Below are 10,046 nucleotides of genomic sequence, written 5' to 3'. Positions count from 1 at the left end.
CTCCTAAGCGCCTTTCTCAGCATCTCATTGGAATCTCCCCTTTTATTCTATTCCCAGTCCAGCTACTTGTTACATCCGACTCCTCTGACTCTCTTGAATCTTTATTTTCTACACTTACTATTTCTTAGAATCCTCTCTCTTCCTGCCAGTGTCCCACCTCCTATTTTTTTTTTTGCCTCAGTTCACTGGTCATAGGCTCTTTAATTGACGGGTGACACATAAGATATTCTCTACAAACAACTGAACTTCAGATTATCTTGGCCTCCAAATGAGCACTATGCCAGTCATGTTCCAGCATTTACACATGTGAATATGTATGCACATATATTTACATATATGCACACACACACATATATATACATACATATACACACACATATATATGTATATGCATGTACACTTATACATGTATATGATAAAAAAGATAAGATGTGTTTTATAAAAGAAATTCCCCAAAGTTGCACCTGATCAGATTTAGATAGTGTAGTGAAATGTGGGAAGCTGTTTTTGACCTTGCTGAGCTTGAAGTGATTATGTGACAGTCAGTGTAGCACTGGCATAACAAAGGACACTATGGACATGGCACTCAGATGGTCCCATCATGATAATATAGATCTGAACTCCCAGGAGAAAAACACATCTTTGAATCCCTGCAGAAATGAATAAGAAGTAGACAGCAATAGTTAAAGGGTACTAGAGGGGAAAGGTGGAACCCACAAGAAGAAAAGAGAAACAGTAGTCAGGGGTTTTAGAAAACTAAAATGAAAATGAGAAGTTAGAATGAGTGCAGTCAGGTGTCATGAAGAAATCATAGCAAGGCATATGAAGGCAATCATTGGCAATACCCCTGAGCAGGACACAAGGTGCAGATGGCCAGAGGGTGAACATAGAATATCTGCCTAGGAGCATGTCTGTGAGTGGATGAAGGGTCAGGAGAAGTGCTATTCGAGAAAGCATGCTTTCTATTTGAAGATGTGAGAGTGACAGTGTGCATGCTGAAGCAACTCCAGTAGAATGGAGGAGATCAAAGGTCCACATAATATAGAAGACGAGAAATGGTGGAATCAGATCTGAGAGAACGGATGGTCACATTGATCTCTTTCTGCCACAGGAGGGTTGAGGGAACAGTTAAGCACAGGAGTCTCAGAAGGGCCATTAGGAATCTGGCCTCGTAAAAATAGCATATTGTTTAAAGATAGAGGTACAGGTGATAACTTTACTTTTTAGTCATAATAGCATGTAAGAAAACTGCTCCAGAATTCCGCTGAAGCAGAGCCAAATATTCACCCCTGTAGACAAAGTGAATCTCTTTAGAAGGCTCTGGTCTTACTAAGATCAGGAACAGACACACTGAGAATATTCAAGCTCCCTCACTTCACTGGCCACCCAAAATGAGCTACAGCTTTAACCCAAAGTAGTCATCTGCAGTTCCTAAATTAGACTGAAGATTGAGGCATCACCTAGCCTTTATTGTCTGAAATCCTCATATATCATTTTCTCCTATGAAGACTCCATAATTTATTCCTGAACAAAGACTATGCAAATTCTAATGACCATAAATAATTCTCCTCTTCATATTTAAAATAAAATCTATAGAAGCTTTGCCAGATAGCTATCACCAGTATACAATATTTTAGCTAAGTCTGAGTTAATCTGGACAAGTGTTGAATAGCTTTAGCGCATGTGGACATACTTTCTTCTCAGTTGAGGAGTATGCTATAATCTTAAGCATCAGTAATATTGATTGTAGAGGGGAGTAGGGATTATATTTATGGACCTTCAGAAGATAAAGTTCCCCTTACCAATAGGCATTTGTGTGTTAGAGGGTCTTGTAATATTTGGTTCTTGCTTGAGCTTCTTTAACTTAACTCATGTTGCTTCTAGGCAGAAATATAATACTGATTGTCCCTATAAAATTGTGTCTTTCTCTAGTACTTTCCCTCTGAAATGTCCTACAATGGGTAAGGTGTTACTTCTAGTAATCACTGTACCTGTGACAAAAAGGGGACAAGCAGATTGCCACATAACTTGCTGGCCATGGTCATCTAGACAGTCTGGTTACCTCCCACCTCTCATGGACCCAGTCAATTCTCCAGATTTGAACAGGCTCCTTCTTTAATGAAAGGTACTAAAGGCCAGAGATGTAGCTCAGTGGGTAGAGCTTATCGTGCAGTAAGCCCTAGGTTTAATCCCTAAGATGGTATAAGACCCAGGTAGGATGGCTTGTGTCTTACAGAACATAAGCATTTGAGAGACAGGATGATCAGAAATCCAAGGTCATCTGCCATTATACAGTGAGTTTAAGGCTAACCTGGCCTACATGAAATGGTGTTACAAACAAACAAAAACAAAACAATATGAAAAAAAAACAAGCAAGCAAGCAAGCAAACAAACAAACCAAAAGCCCAAAACCAATTCAAAACAAAAACAAACCAAAAATCAAAACCAAAACCAAAAGTGTGGAATGTTGATATGAGTCAATGTTTCTCAGCTTTAGCTAACTTCTAACTTCCCTCTGTGAGCTGTTTCCTGCTAGCTTGACTCTCTCAATGCTTTTTGGCGCATTTAATCTCCTCTTGTGTCCCAAGGAAACTCCATAAACTCAAAAGAGTTGGGTGAGTAGTTTCTGACTTTATTTTAGTGGATAACTTTCTCTTTCTACCTGTCCCCCTCTCCTAGTTTTGGGAGTTCACTACATCAATGTGGGATATATAGTGTTATTTGAAAGATACCTTACTTCTCTATTTATTGGCAATCTGCTTGAAATGAGGAACTGTATTTAGGTAGTCTAGAAGTCATGCACAATGTGAACATCTAACAAGAAATGTCTTCTCACATTCACATGCTCCCAGCTCTCCAACAAGGTTGGCAGAGTCAGCCTCATATCCTGCTTGGCAAAGACTGATAATAGTTGAGCTAATGCACATTTCATTTGTGAGGCAGCCATTTGCTAAGTAGACCAATGGAACGAGGATGGAAACAACAAGATGGGAAGGACCTGTAGGGAAAATTGGGTGTATTATAAGTGGAAATGTCTTCCTGGAGGAAAATAAATGCTTCTACCTCTTAAATAATAGAATCCCATTTGCAGTTGAGGTTTATCAAAGAAAGAGTCAAGTGTACATAAGATATGGGAAGGTGACATGAGTGAATTCTTAAGAAATTTCCACTCTTATGACAAAGCCTACCCATTACAGCTAAATAAATAACAATGTCCTCGTGGTGAAGATTGAGCACACTTGTATTAATGTAAATGAGAAAGGGATGAGACACTGTGCATTCAGCCAGTACTGGACACCAGAGAGTTAGAGTGTGTTCTGTATGACAATGAATTCAACAACAGCAACAACTGAATTTCAACAAGACTTAAGACTGAGAGTATAATGCATTATTTACATGTTTTTTTTTCCAATGCTAGGGATTGAACCCAGAAATTTGTGTATGCCAGGCAAACTCTACTATCGGTTCATACCTCAGGTCCTATTTTCTTTTAATTTAGTAAAATAGAATCAACCCACCTATAAAAATTTCAGAATTTATAGGATATATGAGGCAAAATAAAATAACCTTTCTGTGTATAAGAGGACGTAGAAGATAAAGATGTCAATAGCCATTACACATTTTGCTTAATAAATTAAGGTGTTCTAGGAAATTATAGCTTAGACACTGCTTCCTGTCAAAGATCAATTTTTGGAAACCTTCAGATATTTAAAACGTATGTAACATATATTATGCTTTATGCATACATATATATTCATATGTCATCATACATTTACACACACACATACACACACACATACATTTTAAGACTATGTTGCATAAGCTTTTCCTCTTTTCCTGGTGAGATAAATGAATGTCTACTCACCTCAAGTAGGGTACCAGTGACAGACTGAGGGATGATTTCCTCAGAGTCCATCTTGGTGAACCACTGAGTTTCTTTGTCTTACAGAACATGGGCAAGGGATTACTTACACATTTATGTGACCCTAACAGCACTGAGGGTGATGCCACACACCAGGACTGATAACTTACCATAGCTTGGAATATATATGTATTATTTTATAATTTGCAAAACACATGAAACTCAAGAACTAAGTGTGGATACTTCAATCCTTCTTAGAAGGAGGAACAGGATACCCATGGAAGGAGTGACAGAGACAAAGTGTGGAGCAGAGACTGATGGAATGACCATCCAGAGACTGTCCCACCCGGGGATCCATCCCATAAACAACCACCAAACCCAGACACTATTGCAGATGCCAACAAGATTTTGCTGACAGGAGCCTGATGATATAGCTGTCTCCTGAGAGGCTCTGCAAGTGCCTGTCAAATACAGAAGTGGATGCTCATAGTCATCCATTGGACAAAGCACAGGGTCCCCAATGAAGGAGCTAAAAAAAGTACCCAAAGAGCTAAAGAGGTTTGCAGCCCTGTAGGAGGAACAACAATCCGAACTAACCAGTACCCCCAGAGCTCCCTGGGACTAAACCACCAATCAAAGAAAACACATTGTGGGACTCATGTCTCTAGCTGCATATGTAGCAAAGGATGGCCTAGTCGGTCATCAGTGGGATGAGAGGCCCTTGGTTTTGTTAGGATTCTATGCCCCAGCATCAGGAAGCTATAGTGGGTGGATAGGGAAGCAGGTAATGGGGGAGGGCATTGGGTGGTTTTTGGAGGGGAAACTGGGAAGGGGGATAACATTTGAAGTGTGAATAAAAAATACCTAATAAAAAATAAATTACATAAAAATCAAATTATCATTTACTTACCATACTCTTTGCCCTGATAATACACACAATTTTAAAGAGGGTTGGGTTATGTTCTTAGAGTCGTGCATCCATTACCACTGTCTCACCCTATTGCATTTCCATCACCCCGTAAGTGCCCACCAACAGTCAAACCCTAGGCCCTATTTTTTCCACTCTGGCAAAGCTAATGTGATCTCTACATGTGTTCTTTCTATGTCTTCCTTCACACAGTCATATGTTAATAGCTTATTCATACTGTAGCACATGTATACACTGTACTTTTTTTTTTTACAAAAATATTATACACCATAAAAAGGAAGCCTTAATATCACTGGTTGCTTTTAAATGAAGGGTAAATCTGTGCTAGTATTTATTTTAATAGACAGTGGTTCTCAACCTTCCTAATACTGGGGCCCTTTAATAGAGTTCCTGGTATTGTGCTGTCTCTCAACGATAGAACTATTTTAGCTGCTACTTCATAACTATAATTTTGCTATTGTTGTGAATAATAATGTAAATATTGTTGGGGATAGAGGTTTGCCAAAGTGTTGGGAGCCATTGCTAGATCATGTCATTTTCAGCCCAGCACCACAAGGGCAACCCCACTTTAGTCCATGACATTTCAAAGCAAACAGATTTTAGCCACTTGGCAAAGGGATTGAATTACAAAAAGAAGAAAAGCATCTTATTTCCCTACCTACCTTTTCTCCTTGCTTTTGACTTGGTCTGTTTTACTGACTCTGCGTCAACTGTTGGAATAATGATCAGTTCATTGTGACCAACATTAGTGGCAGAATCTAAAACAATCTTAAACCCAAATGTTGAACTTGATAGTGTCATAAAATGTAACTAAGTTAGAGTGGTCATCTAAGCCTTTAATAGAAAACCAGTTGTAGGTCTGAGAAAGACAAGGCCATATAGAAAAGATCTCATTGAGGACAAGCAAAGTCCTCTGAATGAACAGCACCTAGAAAATTCTGACTTCATGTTATATTTAAAGCTTAGAGGATCAGGGTCAGCAGAAACAAGCAAGCAACAAGCAAGCAAGCAAGCAAACAAACAAACAAACAAACAAACTGCTAATGAATTTGCCAAGCTGGGAGAATGCCATGCCAGTTTAAATTTACATTAAATAGAACTTAAGAATTTACTGTGTCTTAGACTGACTATATTTGAGAACTAAGAAAAGAAGCATGGGTAGCAAAAACAAGAACAATGGAAACATGTGCAAATAAAATTAAATTAGTGATTGGGTATGTATTTGATGCATGGTGTGTGTATGCGAAGGTAATGTATGTGTTGGTGCATGCATGAAGATCAGAGAATAACTTCATGGGGTTGGTACTCTCCTTCCATTCATTCCAGGCTTATGAAGATTGAACTCAGTTCACCAAGCCTACACTGCACTGTCAAGGGGCAACTACATGTGCCATTACATGCGGAGTCACCTTGCTAGCTTAGAAATCCTAATATTTAGATTTGTATAGACAATATAAACAAGTTCTTTGAACAAATGAAAAAAAAAAGTATATAAAAGCGTGTTATTCTCTTTGATTGCATGAAGTGAGCAGTTGAAACACATTTCCTACACCCTCCAAAAATAGAAACAATATAATATTTGGCATTAGCAGGTGAGTAAAATATATTTATTAAGAAATGCTGCTTTTCCTAAGACAGGAAACAGGAACAGATTACTCCTACTACCTTTGGTCTGGCACGGTTAACTAATCAGTTTCTGGGAAAAACACTTCTGGCTTGCATTTCCTAAGGACTTCTGAAGAGGGACTTGTTTATTATAGTGATTATGTTATCAGCATAAATTTAAAGAAAACTCTAGGGCCAATTTGATGGAAATGGGCTTTCAGCAGTTTTTGGACCCGGTGATTTAATTTCCCCCTTCAAAGGGGAAATCTACAAAACCTGAGGCTGAAACACACCATTTTTATACCCATCAAAATTCATGTTGAGTAGTGAGCACTGGCAGAGTGTGCAGTAAGGAACAAGTAGTCAGTCAGATGGTACATATTGCAGAAATAACCCAGGACGATGCAAAAGCTTGCATTAACCATTGGAGTAGGGCAATCTGTGACCTTTTCTAATAAGGACTATGGCATCAAAAATGAACATTAATTCCAGGGCAGCCTTCCTTGCTGGGTATCTGCGACACTCATCACTGCTGCACTGCACATGTCTGGATACTTCTGGATTCTGACAATCATATTTCACAGAGAGGGAGGAGTCTGATGAGCCCCGGAAGCTTGTTCACTCCCCCAACTTTGGCAACCTCAGAGTCATTAAGACACCATTTCTCTTTCATTATGAAAGCCTAGCAGCTGTTGAGCAAGCAAGGTTAACAAACCTTGGAAAAACATTAAAGTTAATTTGTTTTTAGGGCCTTCCTATGCCCAGAAGTTGGAAGATTATTTTATATGGGCCCATTACTCTTTCAGTACTCAAATCTGCAAAGCTACACAGAAGATTTTCTCCTTGGCTTTTTAGTAGATATTATCAAGGGTAGGCATCTGTTTAACTGGCATTCAGATCATTCAGGATTGTTGGTTGTTTAACAGTCCTTTGGACTAATGACCCTGATAGATACTTGACAGCCCTGAGCTCCCTGCTCACTTCCTGATAGTTAAGAAACCCCTGGCCTTAACTGGTAAACAGCGTCCATCTACACAGAATCAAAATAACTACATCAAGAAAGGAAAAAGTATTGAAGGTTATTTGAGTCAAGATAAACTTTTAAATTAAAACCAAAAATTCACTGAGTCAAATTTTAGCAAACGGGTTGACTATACAATAGGGATGAGACTTCAATGTGCTTGTTAGTGGCTAAAAACCCTTGTAACAATCTGTGCACTGTAACTTAATTCATCATGACTTAAGTATGAAATTAAAAAAGTGTGTGTAAAATAGTTATATATAACAATATATTCCATGCATATATTTTATTTTATGCATATATGTATATATCTAGTAGTACAAAAATGTAAAAAGAAAAATAAAGAGATTAATAGACATGTTTGGCATTGTGACAGATAGGTGACAAGGATCTGTCTAATGCTCTTTAAAGTATGTATTTGGGTTTAATACTCTGATATGAGTTAAAAGCTTTTAGTATGAATAACTAAATCCCTTAAGCATTTGGGTAAAAAGTCTACAGGTATCAACATCCTGACGGGCATTCCAGAGCTCAGTGTCTCTAGCATCTGAGGGAAATCTGAACTCCATTGTCTCATTTGTCTAGAAAGGGTTTCCAGAAGCCCAGTGGCTGAGAAGCCTGGCCTAAGGCAGTGTTGATGAAGAACACTGAAATTTAGGTCAGAAATGTCTAGAATCTAGACTTATGTTTTGGACATAGACTCCAAAATTTTTTATGTTTTTTTTAATTAGGTATTTTCTTCATTTACATTTCCAATGCTATCCCAAAAGTCCCCCATACCCTTTCCACACCCCACTCCCCTTCCCACCCACTCCCACTTCTGGGACCTGACATTCCCCTGTGCTAAGGCATATAAAGTTTGCAAGACCAATGGGACTCTCTTTTCAATGATGGCCGACTAGGCCATCTTCTGATATATATGCTGCTAGAGACACGAGCTCTTGGGGGGGGGGGCTACTGGTTAGTTCATATTGTTGTTCCACATATAGGGTTGCAGACCCCTTTAGCTCCTTGGGTACTTTCTCTAGCTCCTCAATTGGGGACCCTGTGATCCATCCAATAGTTGACTGTGAGAATCCATTTCTGTGTTTGCTAGACCCTGGCATAGCCTCACAAGAGACAGCTATGTCTGGGTCCTTTCAGCAAAATCTTGCTAGTGTATGCAATGGTGTCAGCGTTTGGAGGCTGATGTTGGGATGGATTCCCGGGTATGGCAGTCTCTAGATGGCCCATCCTTTCGTCTCAGCTCCACACTTGGTCTCTGTAACACCTTCCATGGGTGTTTTGTTCCCAATTCTAAGAAGGGGCAAAGTGTCCACACTTTGGTCTTTGTTCTTCTTGAGTTTCATGTGTTTTGCAAATTGTATCTTGTATCTTGGGTATCCTAAGTTTCTGGGCTAATATCCACTTATCAGTGAGTACATATCGTGTGAGTTCTTTTGTGACTGTGTTACCTCACTCAGGATGTTGCCCTCCAGGTCCATCCATTTGCCTAGGAATTTCATAAATTCATTCTTTTTAATAGCTGAGTAGTACTCCATTGTGTAAATATACCACATATTCTGTATCCATTCCTCTGTTGAGGGGCTTCTGGGTTCTTTCCAGCTTCTTGCTATTATAAATAAGGCTACTATGAACATAGTGGAGCATGTGTCCTTCTTACCAGTTGGAACATCTTCTGGATATGTGCCCAGGAGAGGTATTGCGGGATCCTCCGGTAGTACTATGTCCAAATTTCTGAGGAACCGCCAGACTGATTTCCAGAGTGGTTGTAAAAGCTTGCAATCCCATCAACAATAGAAGAGTGTTCCTCTTTCTCGACATCCTTGCCAGCATCAGCTGTCACCCGAGTTTTGTTTTGTTTTGTTTTGTTTTGTTTTGTTTTGTTTTTATTTTAGCCATTCTGACTGAATGAAGTGGAATCTCAGGGTTGTTTTAATATGTATTTCCCTGATGATTAATGCAGTCTCAGGCCCAGCGTGATTGGATTGGAACAGAAGTTGTGTTCCACTCACTGGAGGTCCTAAGATCGCATGGAGAGTCCTCTAGGGACCTTGGGAGTGTCCGCCGACTCCACACCCAAAGTGACCAACAGAAGGGATTTGTGACCCTGGTAAGGCCGGGTTTTCTGCTTCACTAATGCTGGCTCAGGTCCCGCGTGATTAGATTGGAACAGAAGTTGTCTTCCACTCACCGGAGGTCCTAAGATCAAATGGAGAGTCCTCTAGGGACCTTGGTGGTGTCCACTGACTCCACGCCCAGGTCACCCGGTGCTCTAGACTCCAAATTTAAGAAAGTTGAGATTTGGGTCTAGATCACTGAGATTTTAAACAAAAATATCTCTACTGAGAGGCCAGTGTCAGAACTCGAGATGTGAGAGAATGTGGGACTATGTTAAAAGTGTCATCAGCATAACACAGCTGCTTATTTTAAAATTTTTCTTCCATAGAGCTTTCTCTGCCCTCCTTGCTCTGAAGAGCCTTAGATATTTTCCATCTAGCAGAGGAGCTATTTCCCAACTGGGATTTACACTATACTCTCCCGCTCTGGTGTGTGTTAGCATCATGGAGACAAAGGACTTAGCAAGATGCCTGCCACATCCTACATATTCAGAGATAAAGTAACAGTGT

The sequence above is a fragment of the Mus musculus genome, chromosome 18 (genome assembly GCF_000001635.26).
Source record: "Mus musculus strain C57BL/6J chromosome 18, GRCm38.p6 C57BL/6J".
NCBI lineage: Eukaryota > Metazoa > Chordata > Mammalia > Rodentia > Muridae > Mus > Mus musculus.
The sequence above is the reverse complement of the archived record's forward strand: the minus strand, read 5'-3'. Positions refer to the sequence as shown.